The sequence below is a fragment of the Pleurodeles waltl genome, chromosome 10 (genome assembly GCF_031143425.1).
Source record: "Pleurodeles waltl isolate 20211129_DDA chromosome 10, aPleWal1.hap1.20221129, whole genome shotgun sequence".
Lineage (NCBI taxonomy): Eukaryota > Metazoa > Chordata > Amphibia > Caudata > Salamandridae > Pleurodeles > Pleurodeles waltl.
The window spans coordinates 923,991,973-924,015,780 of NC_090449.1; positions in this window are offsets into that span (position 1 = coordinate 923,991,973).

A 23,808-nucleotide genomic window follows, 5' to 3' on the forward strand; every position below is an offset into this window, starting at 1 on the left:
CACAAGCACAATTACACACATCACAACAACATCTGCCACACAACAATACTCACCTGAATCTGTCACACGGCAACACAACATATACAACAACATCGATCTCACATGCAAGTGACACACATACAGACATAACCACATCACCCACTCCAGCTTCCTCAACCAGCCAATCCACACCCACATATACACGTACTAACTCACATACACAACAGACAGCACAAACCTACCTGTACAGGTCCACTTGCAATGCGCACACATCATTGTGGTGCCAGCATTCATTTGGCAATCAATGATGACACCACAATGACAGTTGTGTATATGTGCTATATGTGTATTGTGCCAGTGTTTCCCAGCCATGTGTGACCCGCTCATGTCGCCAACATATGCATGTAACAGTGATTTGAAAAAAATGACTGTGACATGTATATGCCTGCAGTGGTCCCGACCTCCTGTGTAGTGCCCACCCAATGTACCCTAGCAATACGGCATCCCTACCTTCGTGTCCGGTGATGGGAGGAGTTATTTTTTCTCAATGGGTCAGAGGCAGCAGTGACTGAAGATGGTGTCCAGTCGTAGACAGAGGTGGAAAAGGGAGAAAAGGTGAGTTTTCACCCATCTCCCTGATCTGCAACTCAAAAGTGAAGGCCAGACTGCCACTTTTTTCTCGGTGTTAAGGTACATCCAACTCTGGATGGTGGGAAAAGTGGCTGAGGTCCCGCCAGCATCCACTTGTCCCTCTCCTGCCGTCAATGAAGGCGGTGTTTCTTGGTGGAGACGGTGATTCAAATGCAGGCTTTCATCTATGGGACTGCCAACATCTAAATATGGCAGCAGACCATCATGGAGGAGGATGGATTTCCAGTCAGAATGTCAAAGGTGGTAACTTTACCACCAACTTCTAAATCCGGCCCTAGTATCCACGGTCCACTCTCATTCTCACTGCATCCTTTATTGTTCTGAGGTCTGCTAGCTATCTTGGGTTGTATGTTGAAATACTGTGTACTAAATATTCAGCTAGGCAGAGTTGACAAATCTATAGCCTGCCAAAGTCCAGTTGTGCAGAGTTAAGTATGCCAAACTTCTGTTTATCTATACATACTAACCTTAATGATATTTTAGTTGTCTATATTTTTGATACCATATTTAGTACAAAATATTCCAGTACCATTCCCCATCCAATAAGTCTCACTACCAGCCGAAGGCATATCTTGATTTATAGGCCATGTCATTTTTTGGAGCCATGTTGTTCTGTATAACATTTTTCTCCTTGGTAAGAAGTTGCCGGGGTGACATTATGAAAGATAAGGATCCTGTTGCATGTTTCTTATGGTTCTTGGTCTTAGCCAAAAGCCCCTCTTTCATTCTATGAAAGTACACCCCGGGCAGGTGTCAAAATGGTAGCATTTTTCAATTTTGATAGAGGAGTGTCCCCAATCTCTACACTCAAGGAAGTTTTCTCAATACTGTGGGTTCTGAAAGATGTCTAATCATCAAGGTGTGCATTGTTCAGAGAATCAGGGTCATTTTCCTTTTTTAACCTATTTTCAACATAATATTGTTCATTATTGTATCACTATCTCTGTCTGATCTCTGCAGTGATCAACAAGTGGGTTTCTATATGTACATGATTCTTTGTATTGACTAATAGTTGTTTATTATATTACCTTATTGAACTGAGGTCAGTATTGGAGGACAAAAAGTAATTTTTATTTTCACTTAGAAACATAAGCAAGACTCCCCTGTGAAGACTCCCCTATGTTTGACAGCACGTTCATTTATGTTGCCTACAAATCAAGCTGGCAGTTGTTTAGATTGATTATGCCTTGTCTTCTATTGTCACATTAGCATCACCTTGATATTGGAGTTTTGGAGTTCATTAATGCTGGGCATAGTTCCAAATATTTACAGGTGCTCTGCAGCTGAGGATATTTCTGTCACCTAAAAGTAGGTCTAATGTTGCTTTCAATAAAAATATTGTTCAGTTATTACACAAGGGCATTACTTTTCCTGTGCATATAGCCTCTTTGAAAATGATTCACAAAAGTTATGCTTACTTTGTTTTTGAAAGAATTATGTGAAGATGCAGTCCTCACCCTCCAATTAAACTATATGATGAGAAGTTGTAGGAACTAAAATTTACTGTTTGTTGAAATAGACTGTGTATTATCTCAGGGTACGGGCTAGCTGTTAGTTGCTCCAACCTCAGTGTCGTGACCAGCAGATGATATGCATGTTCATCTCCAAAATGAGCATAGGTTAATTGTGTGCATTCATGGTTCATTCTCATATTACAAGTACCTAATAGGAGCTTATAGTGTCGCGTAGGCTCTCATTATTCTAATGAGACTACTGGATTTTGAGCGGCAGAATCGCCCACGGCATGGTAGACTAAGTCTGACCCACTGCAGGTGACACCTGTCGTTCCAATCCGGGTTTGCTCCAGCTAACTAGCAGTGCCTCATCTCTACCCAAGGGCAGGGATGATTGGGCAGCCGAGTGCATGACATAATTGGTTTCTCAGGGAAGCCGTGGTCACTCAGGTCTCATCCATTTCTCTCAGTTACCTTAGTCTCATATATAAATGACAAACAGAGGCTGTATATGTTTCAATAATAATTTTAATAAATCAACTGCATCTTAGATAGCAAAGTGTGAGCTGCAATAACCAGGATGACACAACATGACAGTATTCAAATTGTGACGAGAAGAGTGAAGCATAGAAATAACGCTATCATATTGTCACTATGGTCAATAGACTAATTCCTACCTATGCTATAATAGAGCACAGCATGTTGAGCTCTAATTCTGCCCTTCAGGTTCCCCTGGGAAGATATCATCCCCCATACCTGAGCAAAGTCCTGCGATCTGCATTAGCATGTATAGCGAAGCATTCGGCAATCAGCATACAGTTGTGGTTCTCTGGCTGGAATCTCCCTTTAACGTGTAAGGGACAAGGAAGTGTTTTTATAACAACACAGCTAATGTTCGGAGAAAATGTCCCTACGTAAGGATGTGTATTTTCTACAAATGTTGGAGACTAAACTTTTACCACATCCACCGGCAATGTACTGAGCTACAGCCTTGGAAGAAGCACAGAGTGAGCAAGAATGTATTGTTTGAGAACAGAGTGCTGGCCTAGGCAAAAACAGTTAGATAAACAGAAAATTAAACAAGACCATAAAAGTGCCTATTGTAACAATAATAAAATAAAGCTGAATAAAATATATCTAGGTTAGAGTGCACAGCGGCCTAGCCTAGTATGTTAAAATAACCTGCATGGAGCTATAGCTAAAATGGCTACACAACACCCTCCCCTTGTCGGTTGAAGGTGGTTCAAAGCCTTAAGACATATAAAATTGCTACTAAAAGCTCAACCTAAGATATATGAGTAAAAATCAATGTTGATTATGACAAGTCGAAGATACACGTGAGCATGTAGAAGGACAATTTAAAATGTGAACATGTGGCATAAAAGACCGAATTTAAAAAGGCAAAGTTATTTTTTAAAAGTTCTAATCGATTCCAGGACCATAGAGGACAGGAAATCGTCCACTTCGGCTGATGTTAAAGTCGGAAAGGCATTGCCAAGAAGGATCAAGGAACATTCGTGTTCCATAGCCTTAGCTTTAGCGATTCCGTGGTGTGCCCAATGATGAGTCACGAACCACATCCTCCAGGAAGGGCAACTCATAAGTAGCTTCCCGTAGCAAACGCAACCTCAACGAGCATGTCTGGTAATGATCCCTCAGCGTGCACATCAACAGATCAGCGTCCAATGAAAGCAAGTGCTGCGTGGAAAGACAAATTTCCAGTGCATGTTCGAAAGAGCACCAGAGGCACCGAAACACGGGCTGCACACAATGTAAAACCGGTCTGAATGACAGAGACCAGCCACACTCCAATTGCTCCAGGAGTGTTGCTCCAAAATACTGCATCATGAGTTCATGACACAGCTGCGCTGATGGGAGAGCTTCCATTCCTCCTTGTTGTGGGGGGAAGCCAATGCACATAAAAAATAGCAACAGCAAAATGCCAGCTAATAAAGCCAAAGTTATTGGAAATCCCCCAAAAATACTATAAAAAATTGAATTGGTGCCTGATGGTATCAATCCGAATATGGAGGAGAAGGTGTGAATGAAACCAGAACCAACAGCCTTAAAGAAATGTGTGATTCCAGTTGTACTGGATGCATTAAATATCCGCCCCACAAGTTCACCAAAGTGTCTCGGAAAGTTTGTACTTAAAAGGGACTGTATTTCTGCTGATGACCTTGTCACCTGAAGTGTGTAGGTCTTGCGTGCAGATGTAAGTGCCACATGCTTTTGAAACAATAAAGCCTTGAGTCTGCTCAACTTGTCAAAATTCACATGTGAAGTAGCAATGTGAGGCCAAATGTCAGCTACCTCTTTTATTTTAGTGGGGGGGAAAAAGTACGTTCCTGCAGCATGAAACGACCTTAGAGATCGAAACAACATAAACTATTCCAGCCCGCACCCTACAACAGACTTCACCGTTGAGGAGGACATAGCTGCTGCTTGAAAGCACCTGGAACGTAGGTCTAGTCAACGGGACTGGAACTCCCTTCAGAGAACAAGCCAAGTTCACTGCAGACGCGTTACACGCCCCATGCAGGGACAGGTGTTACTACCGCTAAGAAAGACTTCTTTCATGCCACTGAGACATTTGTATGAGAAGGGAAGCTCCCACACCTCATGGATATAACTATCTCCAGGCCTTTCATATCTGCCTACCGGAATGTGTTTTAAACAGGAGGTGAATTGCAGTATAGAAATAGGCAGATTGATGACCCCGTGTATTAGCCACTCAGCAGATGGTATTTCAGCCACAGTAAAAGGCAACTTTTCTAATTTCATAGGACATAAGTCACTTCTTTCTTAGCCATTAGTTGTTGTTGTCACGTTTAATTAAAGGAGGAAAATATTTCCCTCGTGCTGACATGCTGCCAGGGAACGTGACCCGCCTTCAATGTTTGAAGTGTCCAACCCAACTGCATAATGGACCTTAGCTGACTCTGTCCATGGTGTAAAGAAGACATATCTGTTTGTATAATGTTTATTGCAGAAGAGACAATGTTGTTTTAGGTGCATATTTGGTCGGACAGGGTATTAATCCCATTATCCACAACAGATAATGCCTTTTTCAGATTTTCCTGGTCTATTTGCCGTAACTGGGCAGCTGCTTCTTGTTGGGAAAGCTTCCAAATTTCATTATATACTTCATATAAGAAACGCTTTCTGCAGTGTTTTCTGGGGCCTAACAGGAAATCCTGTAAATCAGTATTATTAGACAGGAGACTGAGGTGTTCTCTGACCAAATATAGTGAGGAAGTTCTTAACCATTGTTGGCATAGTTTCCCTACACTGTATGTTGTAACAATACCCGCATGTTCGGATGATATATAGCTAGGGTCTGGCCTGAGGAGTTAATAAAACGTTGGTGACACCCATTGGTATCTACTGGCCACAATAACCACCCGCCAGGACGTGTCAGTGAAACATTAAATGTACCATTCTGGACCCATTCATCGAGCTTGTCTTCAGTTGCATTTGTATATTTTTGCCATTTATAAACTTTTGCAGGGGCTGGTATACTGGGCGTACTTAATTCTTTAATCTTTGCTAAGCCTAGACAACTTGTTTGTTGTACTGTTTCATTTAAGAATGTAATTTGTATAGGAATCAGGCATGCTCTGAATAAAGCTTCCTTCCCCCTTATTTGCCAATGTCTAGTTCCCCATACACTTTTTAAGTCGATCGACTTTAGCCAATATTCATAGCCTTCTATCGCCAACCGGGAAACAAAGGATTCTGAATATATACATTTTGTATTCGTCAATAATATATATATATCTTTAGTATGTGACAATTTAAAATAATACGACTCAGCATTTTTTACATCATGCCCAGAAAAATATGTAAACTTTTCAGAATATGTTTTTGAACTCTCTTGTGGTGTTCCCATTGTGTATAATTAAAAACAGCTTTGGGGTTGCTCGCTCTGTGTATGAAATGTTGCCCATAATAATTATAGCAAAACATATCACCATAATTTTCTTTAGATTGATAAACATCTTCGTTTTCAAATACAGTATAATGCTGCAATTCAGTCATCATAGAATCAATTGATTTCACATCCCAATCATCAGACACAATGCCTGGTATTATTATATCATTCATAGATAGTTTAAAAACATATGATATTTGAATAAACACTGTGGGACCGTATATATCAAATATTACTTTACCCCAAACAATCCCATCAGGAATTGGTATCGCGGAAATGTTCACAAAAGATAAGTCTCTTCGGACTTTGTGTGATGAAAAATGTGGTTTTAGGACCTCATCCACCAATTCAACTGTTGATTTTTCAGGAAGAAAATGGCCATGTATTAATTAAAAGAAGGTGATAACAAAACCAATCCAAAGCAGAAAGGCTAGTACAGTCAAAGAAAGCTAGAGATAGTTCCATGGAAAAATAAAGTATGTTATTTTAAGCCAGTTCATTAGCTTATGTGTTCTTGACAGTTCAATTGTTGAAGAGGTGAATGAGTCTGAGACGTCGTCATTGATGTCAGCAAAATATCCAGAAGCAGTTTGTGCAAAAGCTGGAGCTGTGTTAGTTGGAGGAGGGGGTGTTTCTTGCGGTGGCACAGAATAAAGAGCACCATCCGTTTGTGTTGAAGCTGTATCGAATCGATCAATTATCTCTGTATTATTCGATGTTAGTGGAACCAGTGCAAGATCATTTTCCACCCCCCCCCAAGCTCGGAGAGGCGTCAGTGTTGCTGCTTACAACTTGTAGAGAGACTTCTTGACCAGTAGTGAGAGGCATTCAGGAACTACTGGTTATTCCTCTTGGTCTGCTGTGCAGGATCGGCCACATGGTGTAGTTTGACATTGTTGATGGAGACAAAACGATTATCTTTGGCACCTGCCAACAGTGGGAGAATGACAGTTCTGGTACCGTGTATCCCCAAGACTCGGACTGTTGCACGGTAAGAAGGACCAAATTCTTTTTTTTCACAGCAACCTTTTCACGTACAAGATCCCCGATTCTAGGAATCCAGGAGGTAGGCGTTACAGGCACATCCTTGATTCCTGTGGAGACAGCACTGATAGAAGAATTATCATCATGGAACTGTTGCAATTACTGTAAGACAGTGACACGTTCATTTATGTCAAAAGGTGTTTCAGCCGCCTCCACGCCAGGACCCTCAAGATCCGGAACATACATTTGAGTTCCGAACAGGCACTCATATGAAGTACGACTACCCAGGGACCTTCTAGGCAGATTATTAAGTTCTCTCTGGACTCCATACAGGTGATTAAGCCAACTACGACCCGTACCTAAGACTCTGGCTCTTAAGGATTGCTTTAAATCATGGTTTAATCGCTCCACAACACTATATCCTTCGGGATGAAATGGAGACGAGTACTGGAGTTGGACCCCCAATGAAGCCACGGCGTCCCTGAATGCCCTTGAGGCGAAAGCAGGGCCATGGTCCTAGTGGAAAGCCGCAACTGCATATGTAACGATAAAGACTCGCAAATCTTTAATAACAGTCTGAGCGTCAGCCGAGCCTTGTGGCCACACCCATAAAAACCTGGAGCATGAATCAACAGTGACTAATATATACTTGTATGCACTATCCGGTGTTAGAGGACCGCAATGGTCCAAGTATACACATTGTAATGGTTTGTTTGAAATCAAGAGGGGTGTCTGCGGCGGGCTCTTGGCAGTGGAAACTTTGATTTGTTGGCAGATGTCACAGCAAAGGACATACTTCTTGGTCTCTGTGTAGAGGCCTGGCTACCAATAAAGGGCATTCAAGATTGAAATTGTAGCCTCCAACCAGCATGGGCAGATGCCACCCCCCTCATGTACTGCTTTAATCAATTGTGATCTTATATATCTATTGAGAATGTCTCGTACCCCTACGCCTGGTATATTAACCTCAGCGTTCAGCATACCTCCCATTCGGTAGGAATATTTGTCAGGAAATCCTTTTGGATAGGGCGTACCATCCGCCGTAGCTGTCACGGCAGCCCATATGTCTGCGTCCGGTTTTGAACTCAAACGAGTTACTGCAGCAACAGCAGCCACAGCCACTGCTGACTTTGCGGCTTCATCAGCCAATGTATTCCCAGCAACTTGTATTCCAACGCGCTGGTGTCCAAGTGTGTGTACAACATGGACATTTGATAGCGTCTCTTTTAGATCTGCTACTTTCCCCCACAGAAGTCTGTGTTTAATGGTGTTGCCTTTGGAATCTCTGAACCCTAATCTGGCTCCAGCAATGCAGAAATTCATTGAAGGTCTGGACACAATAATATGAATCACAAACAATCAGCATAGACTGTGCAGTATCCGTTTGTTCCAGTGCCCTCAGCAGCGCTTTTAGCTCTGGCAATTGTGCTTTGCAATCCCATAAAGTTTGCGTAAATGTATGTAGGGGACAAAATTAATTGTCCTCCATGTGGCCGCTTACGACAGCGCAAGCAGCAGAATATTGGTGTTTTGTGCAAAATGCAGTTTGTGCTGAGTTTGTGCTGAGCCATCGATGACTCTATGATATTGTTCGATAGGCAATGTATTTGCTGGAACTGGGTATTCTAGTTCATACTGCAAAAATTCTCGAGTTTGTAATTTTGGGTCAAAGATGTAGTCTACATCAGCCCATTGTATTCAGCAAGGATGTAATGCTTTTGCGTTCGGAACGCTGGCTTTTGTAACAGCCTCGAGGGCTGGGATTGGAGAAATGGCAATAATGCGTTTTCCTTGGGCAAGGGGTCGTTCTTTAATGACAGCCATCTGTACAGCAGTGAGGATTTTTTCAGTGGGAGCAAAGCGTTGTTCTGCCACTGAATATAAGTGTCATTTGTACACAATCGGGACTGTCTCACCTTCATTAAATGTCACATAGGTGAAACCGATGGCACCAGCTGTTACTCTGATGACCAAATGTGTTTTGTTGTCCCTTGTGTGTAAATGTTGTGCTGCAAGCATGTCTGTTTCTAATTCTCTAAGAATGCGTGTATGTTCAATTGTCCAGAATTTTCCTGAAAAATCAGGACGTTTCAAAACATATAAAGGTTTTATGCGTGTAGCATAATCTGGAATGTAAATTCTGCCAAAATTTAGGAAACCCAATAGAGATTGGAGTTTTTTAATCAGATTTGGGGGTTGTAACTGCACATTTTTCTAAGAAGTGTGGCGCTAGGCCCTTTCTTTCACTTGACAGCTCATATCCCAGAAACAGGAGGCTGAGGAAGGCAATTTTTGTTTTTTTAAATTTAATTTGTAGCCAAATTCAGCAAATCCTACAACAATGCGGGCTACCCATCTTAAATGTTGTAGCAATTCATCATCTGTAAGATAGATATCATCTACATAGGACAATGCTTCAGGATCAATCTTGTGTACAATTGCTGTCACATGAGCTGCGAACAGTCCAGGGCTGTTCTTATACCACTGAGGTAAATGACAGAATTTTTTCTGGGAGCCTAGTGCACTGAAAGTTGTGAAGTCTCTACTCTCAGGCGCTATATTCTGGAAAGCAGAAACCATTGGAAATATCCAGTGCTGTTTTGTATTTTGTACGCACTATATTGTTCATTAGTGCTGTGCTATGTGAGTTTTGTATAGCACAAGTGCGTGTATGACTGTTTAATTGTCTGAAGTGTCTAAGACTATTCTATATGAATGGTCTGGTTTAGCTACTGGGAACAATGGATTATTCATGGGGTAGAAACCGCCTGCAGAGGAGCGGTCCGGACCGCCAAATAATGATGTAAGGGAAACACACGCATCCAGCGAACCACCCACCGCCAGGAGAGGAGTGCCGACGACGACGGCAGAGTCTTCCCATAGGCCGTCAGAAAGGCCCAACCCGCCCATCAAATTATGAACCACCATTCCACCGTCAGTTTCGGGGCGGGAACTACCACCACACAAAGCCAGACGGAAATGAACCAAATATAAGGAACCACGCACAGGAGTCCCACAAAACGCGCTGCGACAGCCATGGATAGAGAGCTGCAGATCATGCCAGCCCTGCTCCTTGCAATATACCTCCACGACCGAGACCGCCGACGAAGACGACGACGGTAAGTACCGCAACTTACGAAACAAGGGAGGAAAGGGCACAGTTACATACCCACCCACTCCACCCACCCTGCAATGTCCCCTCAACCCTTCACAGCAGCACAAGTTATACACCCCACAGCAAGAGGTACTTACCCGACAGAAGCCTAATCCATCTTGACCATACTACATACAAAAGCCCCACACCCATAAAAAGTGAAACAAATGACCAGGGTTCAACGGCGTGCAGCCCAAACACAGGCCACATAGAAACTTTAATCACAAGCTCACAGAGCCAAACAGTCCAAACAGGGCCAATGGCCAGTCCGTATCGTGACAATTGTCATGGGCCACAAGGGGCCCAACCTGACTCCCACAAGTGCTTGGTACTCCACATAATGGGGCACCATTTGGGCATCCAGGCACCTCACGGAAGGGGGACAGGGGGTGGTGGTGGTTGGGATTTTCGGCAGGGGTGGGCCTTTGACTTTCTTTGGGAAGGTTGGGGGGTGGGCTTCTCCTTTGAAGAGAGTGGGGGCTGTTTGGCTCGGGTGGAGCTGTATGGCCTGGGCTCTGTCCGGGCGTTTTCCTGGGGAAGGGGCACAGGAATGTGAAGGGCGGACAGGGATGGGTTGTGATGTGGAAGGAGCGGAAAGGGCAAGGAGGTGAGCACGTTTGGGGACAAGACGGGGTGGGCCAGTGTGTTGGAAGAGGTCAGCACAGGAGAGGAAATGTTTCTTTGGAGCAATTGGGGTGGGTGTGGATGAGGGCGTGGGAGTGGAGGCAGAGGGAGTGGATGTATGTGGTGTAGGGGTGCGTGTAGTGGGTGCAGGTGACTGTTCAGTATGCTGTGGTGTGGTGGATGTCTGATGGGTGGGTGTCTTGGTGCGTTTGTGTGTCTTGGGAGGTGGGGGGTGGACACAGTGAGAGAAGACAGACAGCTAGTGTGGATGTATGTTGTGATGGGTGTCTGCAAGTCTGGTGAGTGTGCTGCATGTGTCAACTATAGTAGAGGTGGTGAGTGCAGGTGTGGTGTATGGGGTGCATATATGTCTGTCTGCTATTGTGGTGAGTGCAGGAAGAGGAGCAGTAACAATGAGTGAAGGTGCAGTGCATGAGGGTGTGGATGTAGATGGGACAGACAGGGAGGCAGAACAGGTGGGCACAGTGGGGGAAGTGGACGTTGTTGTGTGTGCAGGTGTCTGTTGGCTGTGTGAATGCTTGTGGTGGAATATGTGGTGCTTGTGTTTTGAAGTGTGCTTCTTGTGCGTTGATGTGCTTGTCAGCATGTCTGAATGTGTGCTTTGGACGGGTGAAGGGAGTGGGGTGCTGGAAGGGGTAGAGGAGGTTGGAGAGGGGACGGAATGGCCAGGGAAACAGGCTGCATGCCAAGATGAGGCCAGAGCCTGAAAAGATCTCTGTAGGGCAGACACGACACCATGAATGCCATCCAGAGAGGCATTTGTCTTCTGCACCTCTGATGCTAGCCCCTGGATGGCATTGACAATGATTGTCTGCCCTACAGAGATGGTTCTCAGGAGGTCAATAGTCTCCTCTGTGAGCGCAGCAGGGCTGACTGGGGCAGGGGAGGAGGTGCCTGGGGTGAAGGAGACGCCCACTTTTCTGGGTGGGCGGGCATGGGCAACTCAGTGGGGAGTAGAAGGGAGGGCGGTGATGGAATGGGGTGGCGGAAGATGTAACAGTAGTGGTGTGTGCACTAGGGTCCACCACCGTCCAGGGGCCCCCATCGGAGGAGGTCTCAGAGTCACTACCTCCTGTGGTAGTAGCCTCCCCTGTGGAAGTCCCCTCGCCCTCCCACCGACTGGTCCCCTGGGCGTCGGTTGTCTCTGCCTCAGAGGATCTGTGGGCCGCTGCCTCCCCACGTGCCAGTGCCTCAGCTCCCTCTCCTGATGTTGATGCTGTACCAAACCAACATAAGAGAACAGGGCTGGGGAGACAAAACAGGAGAGACACTTGTAAATAGCTGAATGCAGGTACATAATGGCCAAACATACACCCACCCAGAAAACACACCCAACAGGCAGCACCGTTCACTGTGCCCATGGCCATGCCCCTGACTACTGACCAGAATACTGCTCTACACCCATCCCCTGAAAAACCTACGGAGCAGAAGTAGGTGAAACCTGACAGAGACACCCCTACATCCTTTGAGGAACATACAGTAGATGGTCACCAGTCAAATTCCCTGCCTCTAAGCAGCATGAGCCCTAGTGCACACCCAGACATCCTTCCAGACTGAAGTATGGTCAATGAGTACTCACCCCCTTGTGACTGCAGTGCAGCCTTTAAGGGCCCATCCAGGTCTGGGTATGCCACCTCCTGGATCCATCGTATGAGGGGGGTCAGTGTACGATGGGCACCCCTTCCACGTTGGGAGGTCTTCCCCAGCTGGGCTTCACTGATCCTTCGCACCCAGCGCCGCAGGTCCTCCCACCTCTTTCTACAGTGGGTGCTCTGTCGGTTGTAGACCCCCAATGACCGTACCTCCTTGGCGATGACATGCCAATGTGCTCTATTCTGGTGGGCGCTGACCTAAAAGGGCGTCACAGAAATGGAACACAGAGGTCAGGCACTTGCACGATAGGAACAGCTGGCTAATCGTCCAATATGGGATAGACAGTACTCTCAGACATACAGGATAGTCTCACCAAACATGCCATGCAACATGGGCCATGCAGGCTCAGAGGTGCAAACATATGTGCAATCAACACCATCCATTACACACACACACAGTGACCCTGAAACCCAGACTCACCTGTACCTCTGGCCGTCCGTACAGTTTTGCGTACAGGGGCAGGACCCCGTCCACTAGCTTCTCCGGTTCTTCCTGGGTAAAGGCCGCGGTCCTTTACCCTGCAACACGTGGCACATCCATAGCCAGAGGCAGGCCACAGCAGTACACAGAGTGGAGTACCTGTCCGAATGAGATCAGGGAGTCCAGTGATCAAAAGATGATGAACGTGGGTACGTTCCGCGGCGGTGTGCAACGTCACCGCCGGCGGCGATCATGATACGCCAGGATTCCCCATTGGCATCCATGTTAACCAATGAGGGTGCGAACAGCAGTAAACACTGCCTGATGCTGTGACATAAACCGCTAGCGGTATGAGGTCACTTCCACAACGAAAGGGCAGAACAACAGTGGGCAGACATTTTGCCTTCACCTATGCATCTACAATTAATTAATACTCACAATGCAGGCCCTACTAGACACATGAAGCACCGAGGCCTCTGTCCATTCAGTATTGTAGCACACATGAAATACTCTGTTCCCTCATTGTGATGTACATGTATGTCTGTCAGGTAGCAGTTATTGTAGAGACACAGCAATGAACAATGTCGTGCACAAATGATGACAAGTGTGCCTATGTATGTGTTTTCATCACTCCTTTTTGTAATCCCTCGTAGGTACCGTCCCTTGGGGCGAGGAAGGGCGCCATCGGTGTACAGACCACTTGTGGATATGGTGACCATGGTGGAGCTTCAGATCATAATCACTTACAGACTCACATGTGCAACTATTCAGGACCTTGGTGCATTGCTGGATCCTGCACTATCTCCGGGAAATCGTAATCAGCATGCCCTTCCAACTGAAGTGCAGGTGCTCTCCCCACTCCATTTCCTGGCCCCGGGCTCATTTCAAGTGACAGTGGGCATGGGTGCTGGTTTTTCACAGCCAATGTTCAGCCAGGTACTGACAAGATTTCTGAATGCATTCGTACAACATCTGCAATCCTATGTGAGTTTTCCCCAAAGTACTGACTTCCCTGCCATCAAGTCTGACTTCTATGCCTTTGCCAACATTCCCCATGTCATAGGTGCTATCGATGGCACACACATAGCTATCATCTCCCCAAGAGTGAGTGAACAGATGTACAGAAACAGGAAGAACTTTCACTCCATGAACATCCAATTGGTATGTACTGCAGACCAGTACATTTCCCATGTGAATGCCTTGTTTCCAGGTTCAGTCCATGATTTATTTGTGTTGAGAAACATTAGTGTGCCACAGAAGATGGAACAACTACAAGAGGACAGAGGGTGGATCATAGATAAGTTTGCCTATCACTAACTGACACATTGCAGAAAACCAACTAAGGGACATAAAAATGACGAGTCTGTATTGCACCATTTTGTAGGTGATTCTGGCTATCCAAACTTGCGTTGGCTCCTGACACCAGTGAGGAATCCCAGGACAGAAGCAGAGAGGAATTACAATGAGATCCATGGACGTACTAGGAGGGTAATAGAGTGAACTATAGGTCTCCTGGAGGCTAGATTCCGGTGTCTACATATCTCTGGGGGTTCCCTGGCCTATGGGCCTGATAAGGTATGTAGAATAGTGGTGGCCTGCTGCATGCTGCACAACGTGGCAGTGAGACATTCTACCCCCCTCCTGGAGGTGGAGGGTGCTATAGTTCCTGATCAGCTACCTCAGAGAGGTGAGGAGAGTGATGGTGATGATGAGGAAGGGGATGATGTCAATTCCAGGAACCAACTGATACAACTCTACTTCCAATAACTGTGTGGGACTTAAGCCTGTCATTGGGGTTAGTGACTAATATTGTCAGTGTGCTCTGTCATATAGGGGGGTTGGTCATGATTCGATACATGGCCCACTTCTGCATGGCACTGACTGAAAATATATGCATTCCCTCCTTGCCACCATTTGGGCACACAGGACTACCATCATGCACAGAATTGAGAATAAAGTCGGTCACTGCCAGTTGCATACATACTCCACTTTGTTCACAATTTAAGACAGGGGACAGTGTTACAGGTGTGAAATGTGTTTTATTGGTAGAAGTGAGTGAATTGTGCTATTTACAGTGATGGTAGTCGTAAGGGTGGGGGATCCTCAAAACCAACATGGTGGCAGCCTTGTTGGTAGTATTGATGGGCCCATTTTGTCGAACAGTACTTCAAATTGCCCTCAGCTAAGTGTTGTTGGGGAATGGGTGGGATGGTTGCTTTGCATTTGTAGCAGATTCATTTGTTGGAGGTGGCCTCGTTCTTAGCTGGGTTTCCAGTGCCATATCTTGGCCTGAGAGTACGTTTTAGCGCCTGCTGTGGAGCTCCTTGGGGTGACAAGGTTGGCCCTTGGGTTTCCTGGGAGGGTAGTTCCTGGGATGTTTCTGCTGCTTGGGTCATCTGATGCTGGTTTTCCAGGGCTGTTGTGGGGGCCTCTTGTCCGGTGTGGGTGTCACACTGGTTTTGACCAACTGCAGCAGTGCTCCCGCTATGGTGGCCATTGTGGCATTGTGCTCTTTCCACTGCTCGATGGCCTGTTGGTGTTGTTCCTGCTGCATCCTCTGACTTTGCTCCAGGCTGAACACAATCTGTGCCAACCTGCCTTGGGTATGTCGGTAGGCCCCCAATACCTCTGAAATAATGTCCTGGGCTGCTGCATCCATCCTGTGGCCTCTCCCCTGGCCCACTGAGACCCTTGCACTTGCCCTAGCCCCCTGTGCCTGTGTCCCCTGCACAGGTCTGGCAGTACCACTTGTACTGAGGCCCTCACCTTCCTGCATGTTGGGAGTGGGAGACTGTGGCCTCTGTACCTGTGTTCCACCAGTCTGTGCCCTAGGTACACTGGTGTGGGTACGCCTGCCCTGGGCTGCTGGTCTTGACTGGGTGGTAGGGGTGACAGTGGTTTCCTGGGTGGGGCTGCTGCATAGTGAGAGTCCAGGACTGTGTGAGGGGGCTGCCTGACCTTCAGTGTCCAGGGATCCTTTGCCAGTGTCTTGTGAGGTGCCTCTGTCTCCCTGGAGGGCAGTGGCACTCCTTGTCCCATCCGTTAGGGTTGCATGGGTGGTGGTGCCTGTTGGGGGACATAGACATGTCTGTTACATATGCATGAAGGTTTGAGGTGTACAGAACTGGGCTATTTTGGGCTGGTGTTACTTTCAGTGGCCTTCGAGGGTGCCTTTGTGAGGTTGACATTGCATTTAGCGCCAGTGTGGGGTTGCATTGTGGTGGGGGGTATTGTTCCATAGTGGGTACGTGCAGGGGTGGGTGCCTGTGCACAGCGGGAGTGATGTGGGCCTTTTAGTGGGTTTGAGGTCATGCAGGAGGGTGGATGTAGTGGGTAATGGCTGGGTGGGGTGTAGGTCCAGGTGGGTGTGGGTGGGGTGGTGCATGCATTGCAGCTGTGGTGGATATGGGGTAATTGTAGATGACTTACTCGAGTCCATTCCTCCAGTGATTCCTGTGAGTCCCTCTGGGTGCAGGATGGCCAGTACTTTTTCTTCCCAGTCGGTGTAGTCGGGTGGTTTTGGTGGCGGTCCCCCCCAGTCTTCTGCACTGCGATGTGGTGCCTGGATGCTATGCCCCGGACCTTCCCTCGCAGGTCGTTCCATCTCTTCCAGATGTCGTCCCTGGTGCGTGGATGGTGTCCCACTGCATTCACCCTGTTTACAATGGTCTGCCACAGCTCCAATTTCCGGGCGATGGGTGTGTGCTGTACCTCGGCCCGAAGATTTGTGGCTCCACCTTCAATATCTCATCCACCATGGTCCTTAACTCCCTTTCGGTGAAGCATGGATTTTTGGGGGGGACATGGTGAGTGTGGTGAATGGTGTCGGGACTGGGAATGAGGTAAGGGTGCTCTTCTGTGGGTCGGTGTGCGTCTCCTGTATGCTGGTGTTCGCTGTCTGGCTCTGGTGCTCTCCGTCTTCTTGTCCTGCTTTCATTGCAAGGGATTGTGGGGTGTGTCTGGGGGTGTTTTATGGGGTTCTGGATGTGTGTCAGGTGTGTGGGTCAGACACCTATCGAATGTGTGCACTTCTTGCTGTTGAGTCCATTTGCCGCCCATGGCGGTCGCAGCTGCCAATGGTCGTCCGGCCTCCACTGTCCGCTGAGGTGATTTGTGCATCATTACTTGGAGGGCAGGATGTGGGTGTGCGTGGGCTTGGCGGTGGCGGGGTGGTCCGGGATTCCCGCCGACAGAGTCATGGCGAGGAGTGGTGGTCTGGGGATTTTTGGCAGGGTTGGGTTTTTCGTTCATTATATGGCTGGTTTCTATTCACCTCCAATGGCGGGATTCTGTTCAACGCCGACACGGTGTTCAGCGGTCTTTCCCGCCATGTTCATAATGACCACCACAGGGTTCAATTACGCCCTGGTACTTTTAATTGTGTGAGTATTTCTCTCACAGGTGCTTTTGCTTCATGTTTTATTGGATACTGAGGTTGGGGTTGAGGTTCATTTTGATTGTAATTACATGGTAGGGGGATTCTTTATCCCATCCTATGTGATTACGGTATAACACAGGTGCCTGTGCCAAAGCCCAATCAATGATGTAGGATTCAGCGAGTTCCTCTGGAACAAGGGGCGAGAAAGAAGGCTTAGTGACATCTTCTCCATATGGGCAGGTACGGACAAATTCAGGTGGCCAATCTTGTTCGGCCAACAAAACATCATATATGTTTATGCGCTCAATGTCTCCTTCTAACTGTAGTGTTACTTTATACACCCTATCAGGCGTGGAGACATGTGTGTCCGCAGTTTCTACTTGTATAAAGTCATCAGTTGCTTTCACCTCCAGATGCTCTAGAAGACTGCCGCGAACTATTGTGACCTCTGCCGCGCTGTCTAGCGGTGCTAGTGCCCATTTCTTGTTCTTCAAGAGGACCCTCTTACTGAGTGGCATGTCGGACTGCGACTGCTGCCACCTTTTTCTTTTTGAATTGGGGTTTTTGTTGGGCAGGTTTCTCTCCTTTTTAACAGAAACCTCAGATGAGCGTTGTGATTCCTGTCTCTATTTCACGTATCTGATCGCCCACCTCTCTCATTTCGTTTTTCCGATGAGTCCTGAAAGGAACAAGATTGTTGTGTATCAGTATATTGATATCTACCAGGCGTTTTTATATTATCTCTATTTCTGAGATTATATCTATTCTGTGGGGTCTCCATACGTGGGGGTTCTCCCCTCTCGTTTTTAGGAGTTTGTTGTTTTTTATCCCAGCATTTCTTATTACCCTCAGGAGCTTGCTTGGAAAAATCTTTTTTAGATTTGCCCTGAAACTGTGGCTTAGTTGGTCTGGCCCCTAAACTATCTCGACCAATGCTAGAATAGGTCTCTGCGATAATCTTAGGCAGCTCGCGTTCCTGACCCTGTTGAGGAACATCACGGAGCCACATGAGCACTGCTAGTGCGACCGCTTCCCCTTTAAGATTACTTAAAATAATTGAGGATACTGTGGCAAAATTGCCCATTAGCTGCATCTCCAAGTCCAGAGCCGGGGCAGCCCCGTATTCATCTTGAATTTGTTTCAACACTTCTGGCAAATTGGTAAGTGCAAGTGTCGGTGTAACATGTGCGGTTGTATAGCGCGCGGCAAATACAGTGCTCCAAGTATTACAGTAATCCACTGTAGGGACCATCCCAAATAGCAAGCACATCGTTAGAATTCTATGTTTATCCTGAGGTCCAGTATCGGGAAATACTGCTTCCAGCGCATTTATTTTTTGTGCTAACCATAACGGAGTTTCCTCTCGTTTGGCAGATACTTTACCCATAATCGAATGTACAGTCGCAGGGTTTATGCCTGGCGTCACTGCATGTGGTTGTGCTGGCGCAGCACGTGCTGGGTTTGTATTCAATGTTTGCATCACAAACTGTACTAATCATTTATATGTCGCTGTTAATTCAGTATATAAGCGACGAACATCAGCTACTGCTAAATTTGCTACTGCAGGATGTGGTGTATAGGTGGCCAATAAAGGCCAGATAGGACCATCATTACTTAGAGGACCTAACCTTACTGGTAATATTGTGTGGGGAAGGACGCCATCAAGCCAATTGTTATGTCCTTGATAAGATAATGATATTTATAAATATGCATATTCCCTGTATTGTCCAGGTACGTTTGCAAGTGTATAATGATGAAATGTATTTGTGTTCCCATCAATTGCTGGAAATGTGACCCAAGAATAAAAGAGTTTTGTTCTATAAGCTGCATGGGCATCCACCACAAATGTGACTGGACCCCCACGGGCCGTTAGGCCATTTGCTAATAATTGTGCAGTCAGAGGTTGTCTCATATTAACTGCTATGTGTATCTGCTGTGGATTCGCCATCATAGATAGACTATATATTCAGAGAAGGCACACCAAATTGGGTTTTGCCTTTTAGAGTTCAAGCTTGAACAACCTCCAGCCTCAGATAGGATAGCCTATGTAGCTGGGGTGGAAATCCTCAGTACCACGGACGTCTCCTTATACGGTATTGAGGCGTCATTATATATAAAGAGACAGAGATACTCTGGAGGACCCGAAAATTAAAGCCTGACCAAACGTTGGTGGTGCCATGTTGCGTAGGCTCTCATTATTCTAATGAGGCTACTGGATTTTGAGCGGCAGAATCGCCCACGGTGTGGGAGACTAAGTCTAACCCACTGCGGGTGACACCTGTTGCTCCAATCCGGGTTTTGCTCTGGCTTACTAGCAGTGCTTCATCTCTACCCAAGGATAGGGAAGACTGGGCAGCCAAGCGCATGACATACTTGGCTTCTCAGGGAAGTCGTGGTCACTCAGGTCTCAACCGTTTCTCTCATTTACACTTCAGTCTCATATATAAATGACAAACAGAAGCAGTAAATGTTTCAATAATGAGTTTAATAAAACGACTGCATCTTAGATAGCAAAGCATGAGCTGCAATAACCAGGACAATACAACATGACAGTATTAAAATTGGGACGAGAAGAGTGAAGCATAAAAATAATGCTATCATATTGTCACTATAGTGGACTAGCTCCTACCTAGGCTATGATAGAGCACAGCATTTTAAGCTCTAATTCTGCCCTTTAGGTTCCCCTGGAAAGACATCAACCCCCATACCTGAGCAATGGCCTGCGGTCTGCGTTAGCATCTGTAGCCAAGTATTCGGAATTAGCATACAGTCGTGGTTTCCTGGCTGAATCTCCCTCTAACGTGTCAGGGACACGGAAGTGTTTTTATAATAACACAGCTGATGTTGTGAGAAAATGTCCCTACGTAAGGATCTGTATTTTTTACAAATGTTGAAGACTAAACTTCTACCACGTTCACTGGCAATGTACCGTGCTGCACCCTTGATAGAAGCACAGAGTGATCAAGAATGTCTTGTTTGAGAACAGAGTGCTGGCCTAGGCAAAAACAGTTAGATAAACAGAAAATAAACAAGACCGTAAAAATGGTTATTGTAACAATAATAAGACGAAGCTGAATAAAACATATCTAGGTTAAAGTGCACAGCGGCCTAGTGTGTTAAAATAGCGTACATGGAACTATAACTATAAAATGGCTACACAACAGCCCCAAGTTTATAGCACCAAATTACCTCTATCACTGCTCTATGACCACTAAAAGCATTCAGTAATGTGCACGCTGTTATAGGACACCACATTGCAGATGGATTGTAGTTGAGATATATATCTATGAAAAAACTCAGCAACAACACCATATTACATTACCACAATAACACAATAACACATCTCAACAAAACACCAACAACATGACACATGCTGTAATACAGCCCCAAGAACAATACAACACAACATCACTGCAATTAGAAGAGCAGACAACACAACAAAATAACATCATAACAAAACATAACACAATGACAAGCAACAACATAGCACAAAACAAAAAACACACATTATAACAAAAGCAGCACAATACAACAATAATAACCACAACACAGCAGGCAACATAACACAATAACAACGCAACAGAGCAAAATACAACAATGTAGCCCAACTGCAAATAACAACAAAATACATACCAAAATAACACAACAGCACAACACAACAACAAAACACAACAATAGTCAAAATCACAAAACAAGCACAACATAAAAAAAGGACAATACTCAAAACACCAAAACGCACCACAGTACTTACAATTCTCACCATCTCATTGCAAAAGAACTACACATAACAAACAACACAGCATGGCAAAGAAAATAACAAACCACAAGACAAAGAAAAATAAAACCAACACACCACAATGTTATGTACAGTACAACACAACTCAGTAGCACCATACCAATAATAACGCATTTTATCCAACCACTTGAAGAACAATAACAACATTGCAACATAAATGTAGCCGGTGAACAGCCCGTGCGAATCCATCTAATCTGCACAGAAACTGATGATGGTGGTTCCTATAGTTTATATTTTCTTGTTGTAAAACTGTACATAAATTTGTTACATGCATCTGTATTTTGCTTGAAATTATCAGCAATAACTTTTTGTCTCACCTCAACAGTGTTATTAAGCTTGCCTAAGTCACCTTTCATGTTAAGAATATTTTCATTCAGTGGCACTAACTGTGTATTAACAGATTTTATGTTCTAAGTTTGTAGATGCTCCACTACCAACATTTTTTGCTCATAAATCCCCAAAACGTGTGGTAATTTCCAGATCATCTCTAGGCCGAACAATATCTGAACCTTTCAGTCATGAAGCACTTTTCCTGCATGGAAAAAGTATTTTAAGCATATGTCTGTCTTTTCTAGAAAGTTGAGCCATATCCATGGGCTGAGTGTTCCTCTGACTCCTGTGGAAAATCTGGCTGCGGAGAGACTGCAGTACTGTGTCTGGGGGGCACTGGTGGGGTTGGTGCAATTGTAACATTATCTTCCTCCATGTCTAACAGAGTGAATTTATGTGCCCTTAAAACTCATCTTTAATCAGTTATCCTTATGCTGTAACTGTAGCACCAGTACAGTATTCAGAGTTGCTGTGCGCTTTACAAATTCTTTCATTCATTCAATAATTAATTCACGTGCCTCATGTTCAGATTCATCACCTCTTGTTTATGGTACATCTGTGTTATATATAAAACATTTTAAGTATGCAGAATCCAAATGCCTTTTTAATTGTTTTCGACAAATACATTCACTTTTTCATTAGAATGTGTTTTGTTCTTAGTTTTTGTTATTTAGTTTTTCACAAATAATGTACTCTTTTAAAAGTGCAAGCACCAAGAACTAACTATCCCGTCATGCATAATTAAGGTAATAATAAGCATTGATCAGAGGTGTTTTTTAAATGCTTCTTAATTATTTTAATTAAAAAAAGTATTATTCATTCTTGCAAAATATTTTTTTTTACTAATTTACCTTTGGAAGTAGTTTGTGGGGCAGCAGAATCACTTTCTGAAATGTCAACTAAATGTTGTAGCTGAAGGATGCTTTCAAACATTTCTTCAAGAGGCGTTGAAGCTGCCTGGGTTGAAAGTCCTCCGCCTACTGTACAAGCCTCTACAAGTCGAGTTGCAATATTTTCTTTTGTCTGGGAATGCAGATCATATCCCTGCTTTCTTATATCCTAGATGGTATGGTGCATCACTCCAACAGTATTAATTTGATCTTGACTGTCTTCCATATTTTTCTGACTTTCAGCAACCTAGAATGAGCTTTTTTCAAATAGCTCAGCATGATGATGCACTCACTTTTTAGTGGGAACCTTCAGCTCAATCTTACTGAATTTAATCATTCTTTTGCGTCCTCCAGCTTCCTTTTCTGTCTCTCGTGGGAAATGGATGGAAAAAGTAGCCCCAAAAGAGTCAAAAATGTAACCAGGATACATAAATCACATAGCCTGGCTTCCTCTGTCTTTCAGAGAAATCTAGTGAGCACGTGTGGAAATATGTCCTCACTGTGAGGTCACCATGGTGTTCTCGAATGAGACTTTTGCAATTTAGCAGTTTCATAATACTGATTTGCTATTTACAAAAACGCAATTAGGAAATCGGTAAATTGCTAATGTGATTCATGCCGAATTGCTAAATGAAGAACAGTCACTTTGATACATTAGGGTTAGCGATTTCCAACTTGCAATTCAGAAAATAAATTAGCAATTTGGCAATTGCCAATCAAAACCTTCATCCATCTGGGTAGGAATCATTTATAGAGCACTTCAACTATGCACTACTTTACCTAACCATTCATACATGTGTTCACCAAGTTGACCTTCCATCCATTCGCACATGTATATTATCTAATAATTATAATTTCAAGCCCTCAAAAAGCCATACTGTAACTCACCCGTTCAAGTGCTTCTGCAATATAAAATTCAGTAATGAATCCTATTAAGCACACACAAGTTTCCAATCAATAAGGAAGCAATTTTAATTAGCAAATGTAATTGTTGGATTTGCAATTGTTTGTTTGTGGATCAATTCTTTTTTTTTAACTTTACAAACAAAAAATAACATTTAACTTTGGTTACAAACATTGACTGGCATATATTAACTAGGAGCATACATGAATCCTAAATGAGGTGTGCAATTAAAATACCTTACTAAAAATATCCAAATGTTGGTATTAAGCGATCTAGGCAAGACACATATGGTACAGTCTGTAAACATTTACATTGGTTTGAGCTTCCTTCTTTTGCTGTTGCAACAAACATTGCTCTGGCTGTGGTATTACAAGCATTCCAAGGTATGTATGGCAAGTGTGTTCCCTGAATCCCAGAGAAAGGTAGCCCAGAATAGGTGCCCAGTCCATTTCTTAAGCCCCAACTTTTCTTCTAGAGTCATTTAATTGCCAGTGCCTGTTTCAGCTATGCACACTTTTAAAAATTTTAATGTGGGCTTTTGCATAATTTACTTGTGTGGAATAATGTCAAATTTTGGCAGAATAATATGAAATTTTGCTTAATTATGTAAAATGCAAAACCGTCAATTTGTGCTTT